Consider the following 14,147-nt stretch of genomic DNA (forward strand, 5'->3'; position numbering starts at 1 on the left):
AAGATTCAGCCGCCTGAGTTCTTTGTCCTCCTGTCGTCATTGGGTTTTGCACTCCATTTGTTGGTGCTGGTCTTTGTGAGCTAGAAGTAACATAATACTGATGTAGTGGTCCCCCAAAGTATGTATATCCTTCTAATTCTTTCTTGCCCATTGTTGAGTATTGCCTCCCATACTTGTCGTAAGCGGCAATTTTCACTTCCGATCCCTCTGTGTAGGTAAAGACATAAAGTCTTTTTTGGTCTGTCAACTCTCCGGTGTAGGGTTCTTCACATCTATAATAGAGATCTTGCTCCCCATTATTATATTTATATAGCCCCACATAGATGCTATCAGTGTTGATCCTTGTAGTTTCATTCTCTCTTCTTAACCTCGCATCAGGGAAGTTCATTATTGGTGCTTTCTCCTCAAGTTCTTCATCTACTTTGGCTTTGGTGCCCATCAATCCCCACTTGTCCACAATGTTAGGGTTTAGGACTACCAAGTACATGGTACCCTCGTCATCTAGATATCTATCTCCGCTATAGCTCACAGGCACTAAGTCCTTGAACTCACTAGGTCTCTCTTCTATCTTTACACAATAGCGGTCCATTCCAGCCTTGTAGATCTTGGCACCTTGCTCATTGTCATACTGGTATTTTATGAACAATAGCTTCATGGTGGCGGAAGGGTTTGATGATACTGCTGCCATATTTTTTCTGTTGTTCAGGTTCAAGTGTTCCAAGTGTTCAGTGAAAATCTCTTAAGATCTCTCCGAAGAAGTATCAGAGACACTTCCTTCAAAGATCGGTTCTAATGGTTGCACCCAACTTTGGTTTACACTTCCCTCGGTTGATATGACACTTGCTGGTTCCCCTTGTTTTGGTTGGTTATTCTGGAGGTTCCTACCCGATCTCAAATTCATCAATTCCCCTAAGCTTTAACTTTTCCGTCTCAGCAATTTGTTTTCCCCAAGTTTTTGTGGTCAGAATTGATCCAAACTGATTGATACTTGGTCAATTGTTTAATCTTGTCAGTTGGACAACTTCTGTTTCATCAAGTGAGAATTTTGTTGCAGTTATGCTGAAAAAGACATTATACGCGTATGATGTCTTTTTTCACAGATTTAGACTATTTTGGTTATGCTCACTCTCAGTAGCCCCCTTATGCTCTGTCCACTCACAAAATTCAGTTTGAACTCTGTTTGAGCAAGTTATGGCTAATTTAGGCTTTTCTTGGTAATTTTCCGCTTTTAACTTGTTTTTTGGGTCAATTGTGATCCAAATGGGATGAAACTTGAAATATAACCTCTAGATAGCTATTACAATGGATCTGTGTTGGCAAAGTATCAAAATATGTCCAAAATTAGGTCAAAGACATCATACGCGTATGATGTCTTTTTCATCATTTTGGGTCAAAACTTGATATTTATGCTTCCTACAGGGCTTGTAACAATCTTGTCAGGTCAGATATCAAGAATAAGCAGTGGATGTGCCAAAAGACATTATACGCGTATGATGCCTTTTGTCCCAGATTTTGACTATTCTTGGTTTTAAGCCTTCTCCAATGTTTACAATTGAGTTTCAAGTGTTTTTGTCAGGTTTGAATGTAAAAACAAGATCTGAATCCAAACTTTCCTATTCTTTGCGTTTCTTGGACTCCGACTTGTCTTTTTGGGTTTCTTTGAGTGTTAATGCTCTTGTTTTAAGTTGAAATTAGGGTATAACCCCCCTTTTGAACACTCTGGTAAAGTCAAAATTTTTGTTTTGGTCTCTGTTGGTCATTTAGACTTCATACGCGTATGATGTCTAAAGTTGCAGATTTCCAGTTTTTTGGCACAGAATCCTTCCTAAAGCTTTCTGTAGTGCTCAGCAACTCCCAGATACACAGAAAATTTCTCTGACTTTTGTTTATTGCAAGTTTCACTACTAACTCGACGGTTTAGTGATCTAACATGCAATCAACCATATCAAGCAAATACTCCAATGATTACTAGCTCTAGATCAGGATCAAATGAAGTCCTACCTAAGCTATTCCTAATCATAAAATGGGTTTGGTAATTGTGATTTTAAAGAGATCCACTGCCACTCACGGACTAGCAAATTCTTCTTCTATCAACAACTACTCAACACCAACAAAACAACAAACAAATCTAAGCTAAACTAAAAATACTGTCAACACGGAAGACCCAGGAATACCCCACTTCCTAGTATCTCTCGAGATCTTCGGAGTCCACCACTCCTAGATCTTTTCTAACTAAAGTATACAAAGTAGTTTATACGACTCACCTCGTAGGATTAGCCTAAGGTCACCTACTTAGGGCTCTCGTCCCTGGCAGCGGCGCCAAATGTTAAGGCGGTTACGCCGCTAGCGGAAGCTAAATAGCGAGAACTCAACCAACAACAGAATTTGTCAGACGAGGACGGAGCTTGACCCGCAGGTGCATGGAAACAACTAGGTGGGTGTCAAATCACCTACTCGACCTTCTAATGACAATCACTACTAAGTAAATCAAATCTAAGTTCTAGAATACACAAGTGACTGAAATCCGTACTACGAACGAATGCTATACGAAACAGGATCTAGAATCATTGAATCGATCTCAAACTCAAGGAGAAGTCTATACACTAGGTAAGAACAACACCATAAAGACTTGAACTGCAAAATCAACCTATAACCACTCCGTGCGGCAAACGCGTATGAAGACAGGTCGAAAAATACAGGTGATCGAAACATGACCCCGATGGTACCAATGTGTAGCTCTACTCGTTGTGGTTCTATAGATATGCTGCACACTCCATTCCGACACACGAGCTGGAAGAAAACTCACACCGAAGCTCGTAGGAACTTACCACACATAGAAGCCGATAGCGCGCACTCTTGGTATCTGTGCGTAGCTCTCGCCGTTGCTAACACAATGGCGGTGTCGCTTCTCCAATGGCGGCTCCGTAGCTCGCGTAGCAAGTAGATAAGACTCTCTCTCTCTCTCTCTCTCTCTCTCTCTCTCTCTCAGACACAGTCACGGCGCTCAAAAACTCACTTTGATTAAAAACTGAATCCCCTTTAGGTTACAAAACTTTGGCTTATATACCTCAGCCTTGGATGTGAGAACATCTCTAACTAATTACATCGGCAAGTGAAATTACTTCGGATTTACAAGCTGGAAACTCAATATAGTCCCGTTACTTAATGAATGGCTCAATTCAAAATCAATGTCGGAAATACATTTATTACAATCAATGGTTACAATAATGATGAGTGTGAGCAAAAATGTGGGTGTGATCCTCTGCTGGCTCAACAGTCACAAACGTTTTGAAAACACTAAACGCTTCATCCTTGTGCTTGAGAAAGTAAACCCATAATTTCCTCGAGTAATCATCTATAAATGTCATAAAGTAAGAAGCTCCCCCTAGAGATAGGTTAGGCATAGGTCCACACAAATCACTATGAACAAGTGCCAACTGTGTATCTCTTCTACTGCTTCTATGCTTATGTGGCTGCTGTGTTTTCTTACCATACAGACAATGTTCATAGAATTCAAAATCATTAAATGACAAGCCAAGCAAATAACCATAACGAGACAAGATTTCCATTCCCTTCTTGGACATATGTCCTAACCGGCTATGCCACAAAGAAACGTTCGGCTGCTCGGTTACATTGATTACATTTTTAGAGACATTTGATACATAAATCATGTAAAGTCCTCCAGACTTTACTCCATGTGCTACTGTCATAGAACCCTTGGATATCTTCCACATATTCTGTCCAAAAGTGGTGACGTAGCCAGCATCATCAAGTAAACCTGTGCTGATCAAGCTCTTTGTAATTGCGGGCGGGAACATGTCTCACATTCTTCAGCGTGAAAGAAGATCCATTCTGAAACTTCAATTGAACATCTCGAACACCTAAGATCTCACATGTCTGCCCATTGCCTAGCCGAACATGATCTTTAGTGGTCACATAAGAGGTAAACCACTCCTTGTTTGGAGACACATGAAGTGATGCCCCCGAGTCTATAATCTAGTCACTCAGTACATTTCCATCAGATGCTGTAAGAAGAGCTGAGTCCATTGTATTCTTCAAGAAGTAGATGTCTCCTGACCCTAGACTATCATCCTCTGCAACAGTGTTTGTCACATTTATTTCTTGAATCTTCACTGAGGACTTGTTCTTATCACCATGGTCTTCAGCTTTCTCTTTGCCTTTTTCTGCTTTCCATTCTCTGCAGTCTCTTTTCATGTGACCCTTCTTGCCACAATAGTAGCATTCTATGTCACTCTTGCCTTTAGCACTGCGGGACTTGCTACGAGACTAATTCCTCTTTCCACCTTTGTACTTTTCTTTGGTCCTTCCCCTGACAACTAAGGCTGTTCCTTTGCCTTTGTCCATTGTCTTTCTATTGGTTTCTTCAGTAAGAAGACTGCCTTCTACACCTACTATGTTCAAACCATCTGGAGGTGCAGAATTACTCAAAGCTGTGCGAAAAGTGTTCCAACTTTTCGGCAATGTGATCAACAGGAACATAGCTCTAACAGGTTCATCAAACTTGACACCTTGAGCTGACAACTGACTGTAGATGGTGTTGAATTCATTCAGATGATTGGACATAGGTGTCCCTTCTTTCATCTTCAAGTCAACAAGCTTCTTAAGCCAGTATACCTATGAAGCTGCACTCTGCTTCTCATAAAGATCACTCAGCTTTGTCCATGCTTCATAAGCCGGAATCTCGTCTACTACATTGAAGTAAACGCTTTTTGCCAAAGTCAGCATAATGGTAGAAAGTGCCAATTCATCCATTTCGCTCCATTCATCTTCGTCCATATCTTTTGGTTTTATCCCCTGGAGCTTTATAGGTTTTATCTGCTTCTTTTGTACCAACACGTGCCAAATCTGCTTCTTCCACAATGGGAAATTGGTTCCATCCAGCTTCTTGATATTGTAAAGAGCAGTGTCCTGTGATCTAGCCATAGCTACGCTTCATAGTAGTTTACTTTCCTGGGAAAAATTCGGCAGAGTTTCCCCTGTAAACTGACCTCTGAACCAATATCAACCTGTCAAATGAACCAAGGAAGCTTCAGATTCTGCATAAATTTCGGCAGAGTCTCCTTTGTAAAACGGCTCTGGTGTACTCAAAAAACAGACCAAAAAACAACTCAAAAAACCACTATCTCTCTAACACTGTAAGATCTGGGTAAACCTGTCCTGCACCTGTACTGTCTCTCACTATCCTCACTCTCTTGTAAGCATAGATTGCAACAATGCCTCAGCGGCAGTAAAGTAAAGATGCAATCCCAATTGTCTAACTCACAATCAATACATCCTAGCTGCCTATCTAAGGGTGCTCGAGGGATCTCTCCAAGACCTGTATCACTGAAAGGATCTCAACATTCGAGAATCCCCCAGCTCAATAAAACCTCACTCGACCCTCAACAAAGGCTGCATTAAATCCGACAGTACATAGACTTCCCACAAAATCATACATCCACAAATTTCCCACTATATGCTGTAACCGCTGCAGCGGTTGTTTGTTGCGTGTCTCACAGCCAGCAAACCCTCAAGAGACATACATCATCTCTGACAATACATCCCATGTGGAAGTACCTGCAATGTCAGGATGAAATCTAAAATATCAAGCAGCAAACACAAGCTACCTGATGAACTAGTGGATGTCGCCTACAGTCTGTGTGTAGATGCGCCCGTGTCGTATGTGACACGCCTCCAAGAAGTGTGAGCCGTCCTTCGATGTGTAGACAGCCACAAATCAGCACTCTGGGAGTGCCGATATCCTCAGCACCTGAAGTCGTAGGCTGAAACCCCAAATTTGCAGAGTCGGATCTGCACCCGTCGAGACCACGTAGTCGAAAATGGCCTGCGCAGAACTTTGTCGAAGCCGAACGGTGGCCGAGATGACCTCAGAATGAAATTTTGAGAACACCGAGGCCTTCGGGCTCACCCACAGGAATTGGGGCCGTGTCTTTGCATGTTGAATCTCACTCCAAATTGAGCAGGTGACTCTGGCTACCTGCAAAATGCTGCCCCGAGCCTCGATCTGAGCTCTGATACCAGTTGAAGGAGTATGAGCGGAAGTGCGACGCGAGAGAGAGTGTGCAAGAAGAAGAGCACGACGATATGGTGAACTCGCTCTATTGTAATGTGTAGAGCATAGTGATTTCTTATTAGGTTCTTACAAAAGAATATGTGTACATACCTGGCGGCTCGCCCACTTACCTGGGCGACCACATTGGGCTTTATACCCCAACAATTTGGAGAGAGAGCGAGAGAGAGCGAGAGAGAGAGAGAGAGAGAGAGAGAGAGAGAGAGAGAGAGAGAGAGAGAGAGAGAGAGAGAGAGAGAGAGAGAGATAGAGATAGAGATAGAGAGAACAAAGACTTGTCATGTTTCCTGATGAATATGATTAAGGTCCAGTAGGCAGAAGAGGCAAAAACCAGACCCAGAGCTTGTGCCAGGATTCCAACCTTTGCAGGCTCGGTTGCTTAATTTCTGCCAAAAGAACTGTTGACTTTTGTCATGACATTGATGAAGAAGAGTCAATTGGTGAAGATGAGTCAGAGAGGTCAACAGGCCAAGAGGACCCCTCACCCTATAAGGGTCCCTCACCCTCTACAGTACTTTTCAAGAAAAATACAAGAAAGAGGAATATAGACTTCTCAGATGATGCAGATCTCCAAGAAAGCAGTCCCTGTGCAAGTAAAGGTAAAGCCAAAGAAGATGTGCCTTCTCTGAAAGACCCAGCTGCTGCATCTGATGAGAGGCTGTTTGATTTTTCAGCATCTTGTGGTGTTGGGGACAAATATGATCTAGTTCATTCTATGTTTAACCCAAAATTTGATATTGAAGACCTTTTAGCTCAACACAGTGAATTCTTGCAGTCCTACAAAGATAAATTTGAAGTGATGGTGCAAGTAGGGAGGGTTGTTCTTCCCAGTATGACTGTTGTGCATTTAAATGACTGCGGTGGAAAGGGATAGGGACTGAAGAAGTATAGGGAATTACCACCTGTTTGCCGACATTCAGCCTGCCCTTTGCACCAAAAAGAGTGCAAACTTATTCAAGAATCCTTTGGCTTTATGATTTACCTGAACAGCTTGTTTGGATTCCTCATGCAGAATCCTGATGAGGTGTTAGAGGAGCAGGATGCAACACCAGACGAAGAATGCGAGGAGACAACACATATACAAGACATGGAGGAGGTTGAAGATACAGTCGACCTTGAGGTTGAGGCAATTGAAGTACAAAGAAGTAAGATGCTCTCTATGAAAACCACAGAAATCAAACTACCCTTGGATGTCAGTAACTTTACTAAGAAGCATGCTCAGATGATGCTGCCTGCTGTGCCTGACTTCAGGATTGGAGACAGGACGTATATCTTTTTACATGATGTGCAAAGAATCTTTTATTTAAGGGAGGACTTCTCCCTGGCTATCATTTCGAGAGTCCAAGAGGAGAGGAGTGGATTTGTTTCAGAGGATAGTAGTAATGATGAGGCAATGGAAACATCCAGCAATCCAATGGAATGCCTCCAAAGATACTTTGAGAAAGCTGAAAAATACAAGGAGACACTACCTGATGAAGCCACCTTCCAAGCAATAAGAAAAAGCCTAAGACCATCAACAAGTCACAAAGAAGTGGAGGACTGGTTTAACCATTCAGGTCAGGGGTTAACTACATCTGTAGACGTGTGGCAGGAAAACCTCTTTCTGCAGGATGAGAGCTTCATGGTAACTCTGTGTGTGTGTGTGTGTGTGTGTGTGTGTGTCACTTACTCAGACATGATATGTGCAGTCTTGGATTGTTGACAAAGATGACTTCCTTCGACGGCAGACTCGAGAGTATCGTGGAAGGGATGTGGCCCTAGCACAATACCTTTCAAAGCTTTGCGAGTCGCCGATAGTAGTTTTTCACAATTCCATGTCACAAGAGGGTTCAATAGCAACTTACACATTAAAGACACTATCACGCTTCTTGGGTGGACCCGTGCTGCCCAAAAGTGTAGATAAAGTCATTCTTGTAGACAAAGTGTTTGCCATAGATTGTTTTGGTTACTGCCCGGGCTATACAGGTGGTCGGCCAACATATTACTACACTTACAGAGAAATGGCACTAGCTCTTGGCAGACAAAACCCAGATGAACTTTTAGAGTATGGCAAACATCTCATGATTCGTTACAAGGGTGATGTGCCAAAAAACAAAATTGAACCTTCAAAATCTTGATACACTTCAAGTAGCAACTATATAAGATCATGTATTACAGAAAATTTGTACGATTTCATCCACTGAGAGTATCTTTCTCCACATGTGGTTCACATACACCATTGTCTCTCTCCACCTTCGTTGACTTTCACGAGCACCGGAATTGTTGTATGCCATTGATCTTTTAACTTTTTGTTGTTGTAAATGTCTGATGGCTTGTGTTGTTGCTGAAGAGGCCAAGACTTCTTTTACCTGCATTCGATGAATGATTCTACGATAGAACCATTCAAATAGTTCTCTCAAACTGTTAGCCTTGATTCGAGAGCCACCATGTCGTGTGTGCCTGAAATAAGCATTTCTCGCCATGTAATGAGACTTTTCCATTCCTTGGATATTCCATATTGCCGGGTTCCCATACTTTTGTATAATATGGTAAATGATTGAAAATGATGTGTTGGATATGAAAACAGATTACTTAGAATGGTTTACACTCACATAGTTACACATAAAAGAGAATCAAATACACAATAATACCATGTAGTGAGTAATCTGGGTGTCTGTCCATGCTGTCTTGAATGATTTTTTGAGAAGGTTGAGATTCTCCTTGAACTTGTTCATATCACCTTGTGACCAATCATCTTTGTCGCACATCAAAAATAGGATGTCTATTGATTTCCAAACCTCAGCTTTCGCGTTACGAGTAGCTGGTTCTTGATCTTTGACTACAATATGTAGCTTTTTTCACCTTTGATACTCTACCTTTCTAACATAAGATGTGTTATATATTTTTCCATGTTTTGTTAGCTTCCGATCTCGTACTCCTTGGGGTTTATATAAAAACCTCCGTGCCTTCACCCCACCGATGGATGGTTTGCATGGGACATCCTTCTCAGCAGTTGATCTCTTTTCATCCCGCTGCATTTTCACATTGCCACCATGAAGACCCATATCCGACAGTACCAATTCTAAGCACTGCAGGGCTACTTGTAGGTCTGCTGAGTTCTTAATTTTCCAAGAAAATTCGATATATAAGTAGACCAATTTCTCCACAATTCTACAAAGGGCATGCATTGTACATATGTGGACATTCACAAGTGGTATTTTCAAAACCGGTCGAAAAGCAGGGTCCTCCATGTGACGTGTTGGAGCTTTTCTCCAGCACTTTGGGTCCATGACCTTTGCAGGCTCCATACAGAACAAACACGGCAACTTTGCCATTGCACCCATTCCACAATTATACATGCACTTTAATGTTTTCAGGTCACCTGCAAGATGCCACTGAACTTGAAAGTCTCCCCTTCCATCTAGACATAGTACCTCTCCCTGGTTAGTCTGTCGATCAATCACCTCCGGAATATTAGTTCTATGGAACACCCAATATAGAATCTCATGATCTTCTTTCTTTACCTGCAACAAAATATAAATGAGACTTAAGTAGATGTGAACATTTGAGCTTAGCTGAGAATCTCGCTTACCTCAAACGCACCAAGCCACCATATGTTAGATTCTGATTGAACACTAAAAGCCAAAGGACATCATTGGGACACTTTGAGAGGGCTCTATTCATTAAAGTAATAGTAACACGCTCGAGCTTTTTCTCTTTAACAAGCTCACACTCATCCAATTTTAACACAAAATGTAATACCCCTCGTGACTCTTCAAATGTGATGTTGTAAAACTCCACCATTCTCTTCTGTAGCATTTGCAGGTCCATAAAAATATTATTGAACTCATCATATGCCATGTTTGCTCCATGGCCACTGTAAGTTGCTTTAATATGAAAGGGCTGTCCAAGATAGTCTGCCTGTGCCTCGTTAAGCTGAAGCCTCTCTTTCCAAACACTTGAGGTTGATGGTAAAAGTTTGGATTCTATACCCTTCTTAACAAAGATGGATGAGACATATTTTTGTATAGCCAAATATGCTCTTTTGCTTACACCAAGTGAATCAAGTGTGCCTTGTATCTCTTTTGCAGGCACTGAGTTCTTTGAAATAAAGCGGTCCACTACATTTCGTTGTAGGACCTTAAACTTTTTGTCATGGACTATATCTGCTGCCAGGCTTCTACTTATAAGTGGCTTCAATCTCTTTCCTATATTGGCTTTGGGGTCAATGTTTTCCTTGTCAGGATAGATTGAATCTCTACATGAAGACAATGCATAAGTAAATAATAGAAAATTTACTTCACTAACACTATTTAGGCACATGAAAACAATGCATAACAAGAAAAAACAAAAAGATTACTTAACTAAGACAATTTAGCCAACCAAGAAGCATCACCTTAATGCTCGGATTCTTTTCTTGAGACCTCCGGATGCAACCTGCAATGTTTCAAGATTGCGCAATTTCTTCTTTCGGATACGACCACCCAAGATGGTGTCCTTCATTTGACAACTTCGTACCTTTACTTTCAGTTCCTGTACCTCTGTTTTGTGTTGGAAAATGGTAACCTGATCTGTATAATGTAAATGTGAAAGACGAACAATCTCACATTGTTGAGCTTGGAGAATGCCCTTATAAGTTTCATCTTCCCTTGTAAGAGATTTACAATAACCTAGAAGGCCCTTTTATCCATCACCAGAAAAGGTCAATAAGCTTGTAGGATTGACAAACGGTGGAGACGCATTAGTCATTGGATTCTTAGGATAGAGAGAGCCTCTCATCTAGATATCTATGTGTTTAGCTCCCTGAGCTCTGAGCGTGTCTATGGATGCGGGAGGTATATGTGTGTTTGCTTTACTACGCTTAATCAATGGTTGGTACTCATTGTCCAAATCAATGTGAAGATAATATTTGGCTCGTTTCTGCGTAACATTTGTGCCATTTGAGGAGTGCGCCATTAGCCAAATGTGCAAATTTAATGGAAAGTGAATAGGTGGCTGCGCCTTCGTCCCTCCATGTTAGCCTCATTCCCTCCATGTTGACGAGGTTCATTCAATGCAACTGAAAAGAAGATTATCCCTCAATCATTACGAACAAATGTTCAGAAGAGTAAGGAATCTACTTAAAGTATACTTTTTGAACTTTTACCATGAAAGACCCATCTCTATTATTCACCATATTTTCTAGAGAGAGAGAGTGCAAAAAATACATTTTGACCTCCGAATTTTCCTAATGAGGTACTATGGTCCTTTCCAGATTCTTAGGCCAATCAATGAGATGGCCTATCAACTCAAGTTGCCTAGTCATTAGCTCATACACAATGCTTTTCATGTGAGCCTATTAAAGCCTTACAAAGGAGAGCCACCTCAAGAACCAACTATTGAAGACTCACTGGAGATCGAGGACCAAGAAGAGGTGCTACAATCCGAGTCCATTCTCCGACATGAAGACAAGGTACTAAGAGGCGGTAAGACTATCCAAAACGATATCTTATTAGAGCCTCCTCAAGAACCAACTATTGAAGACTCACTGGAGATCGAGGACCAAGAAGAGGTGCTGCAATCCGAGTCCATTCTCCGACATGAAGACAAGGTACTAAGAGGCGGTAAGACTATCCAAAATGATATCTTATTAAGTTTAAGAATTATCCTTTTGAAGATGCTAGATGGATGCAAGGCATACAATTAAAGGATAACCTAAACCTTGCCAATGCTTACAATGCTTCCCTAGAGTAAGCGAATGTACAAATGTCAATGAACAAAGTCTTTGTCTAATAAGACTCTCTTTTTCTTTATTGTGCACAAAAATGAAGTAGTATGCATGCTTAGATCAAGTTTGCGGAGACGACGTCTCCCAAACACCAAGTAGAGCTTGTCACTCTACTATGGAAGATTGATAGGACCAATGTGCAGACATGCTTGCGGCAGCTTAGGCTCTCAAGCACCAAATGGACTAGTCATCCATTCTGAAACGATGTTGTAGGGTAAAATAGGGCTCCTCTACCCGCTAGGAAAATTACTAATGAATATGCTTTATCTTCTCTACCCCATATTCGAGGACAACTATGATTTCAAGAGAGAGGTAATGTCATAATAATCAATATCTAATTCTCCTAAATGATTTTCTCATGCTAAACTGATCATTTAATATGTGGAAGTGCCAAGGGAGAAAAGCTAGAATATTGGTTAAGTTAGTAGAACGTTCACAGAAGGGATACAAAGGAGGTAAAATAGGGATCCAAAGGGGGGGCATCTGCAAAAGATCTATGTGCAACAATGGGCTCCAAAGACCTGAGGGTTCAGCCCATTACGACTTCCAAATTTCTAAGGTTTCAAAATCCTATTGGCCAGGAGGCAAAGGGGTCCAATGAGAATTTAGCTGAATTAAGTGATTACCTAAAGCTCTCACAAAAGGGGAAAGGGGGACACATGTCAGAAGACTATCACTTATGCTGCTCAATTTCCGTTGTCTAGGCTTGGGGAGGTCCAATGAGGTGTGAGGATGAGCAAATAGCAAGAGAGGTCGACCAAGAGAGAGAGGTGGCTGATTTTTGCAAGGCATTATCACACACACACACACACACTCACACAATTTCATGTGTGAAGCAAGAAGACTCTCTCTCTCCTTCTCAAGCTTTGATGGAAAGCCTACCACCTACTCCAAGCTGGTGAGAAGGGAGGCCTACACGAACAACTCTTGGATTTGTGATTCAAATCCAACCAAGAGCCAAGCCAAGCTTCAATGCATGCTCATCTCCTTTACCATGCTAATTACTAAGTTAGGCTATGCTAATAAGAGTGATTATGTGAGGAAATGTACATCTTTCTCGTAAGAATATTCCTTCTTCCTCTCAACCTACTCTCATACCCCGCTAGCTCTCACCATCTTTGAAGGTGTGTGAGGTCTTGGGTCTGAGACTGTGAGGGAATTGATATTGTGTTTGATAAGTGTTTTGATTAGTGCATGAAGTTTCCATCTTCATTGAAAAAGCTAGTATTGAACGAACACAAAGAATTGTATTGTAAAATGTCTCTCTTGATGGGAGAAACCATAATACAAAGCCTTTTGGAGGGGGGACCCCGGCTCCATGCAAATCCGATCCTCAACTGTTGTCAATTGCTTAATGTATCTCTCTTTTGAAGTATTGTTCATGCTATCTAACTAGGTGTGATATTTTTTGTTGCTCTCTCCACCCAAGCACTCTTGTTATTCTCATTAGGAATCTATCCTAATGAAATTCTCACTATGTTCATGCTATTTTCCACTATGCACAAGTTTCTAGACCATTAAATGTTACACATGGAGCCTCAATTTCCCAATTAAGGGAGTGACTGAAGCTTCTTGCCTCTTGAAAGCACCATCTGCGGGTAGGACATCTCCCATCTCATAGGCTTGGATGCCTAGCTTGGTGGCCAACTCTATGGATATGAAATTATGAGTAGAACCAGGGTCAAAGAGAATAAAAGAATCATGTTCTCTTCTTACCTTTCCCCAAGCATGGCATAGAGATGATCTTTTGTGGTGAGCTTCCTCTTCTTGGATTTCAACCAAGGTAGCTCTAGGAGACTCATGGCCGGTGTTCTTTTGGGGAAAAGCGCGGTACACATGCCCTTGCTGGCCGCACTTGAAACAATGGTTATCCTTGTGATAACGCTCAAGCTCTTCAAGAGAGAGCTTGCTTTTGCCTTTGTAAACTCCCTTCTCCTTAGCTTTTTTGTTATTGGAATTGCCCTTAGGAGTCTTTTGGACATTGTGCTTCTCCTTAGGCTCATTGGAATCCTTGTTTTTTGTGCGCTTAGAATTTCTCGTAGCCCCTGTTTGGAAATTGATTCAAGAAGCCACCATAATCTGGTGTATAACCGCAGATATAGTGCGTAGCCTTTGGGAGTTGACATACTCCGCCATTTCTTCAGTTAAGCCCACACAAAATTGTTTCTTTTTCTCTCCAAAATCCATCTTTTTGAAGACAGTGGTTCTGAGATATAGGTCCCAAAACTTGTCTACATATTTGTGAATGGATTCATAGGGAGAGAGCTTCAAGCTTCACCATTCGGTGAGTACTTTGTCTTTGGCATCGGT

At 41.5% G+C, this 14,147-nt stretch overlaps 1 pseudogene; it reads right to left on the reverse strand.

The window, feature by feature from the left end:
- Positions 1-8,235: 8,235 nt before the first annotated feature.
- LOC147443874 (uncharacterized) lies at positions 8,236-9,144 on the reverse strand (annotated as a pseudogene).
- Positions 9,145-14,147: the final 5,003 nt, after the last annotated feature.

This window comes from Adiantum capillus-veneris, chromosome 13, assembly GCF_014529385.1.
Source record: "Adiantum capillus-veneris isolate H3 chromosome 13, ASM1452938v2, whole genome shotgun sequence".
NCBI lineage: Eukaryota > Viridiplantae > Streptophyta > Polypodiopsida > Polypodiales > Pteridaceae > Adiantum > Adiantum capillus-veneris.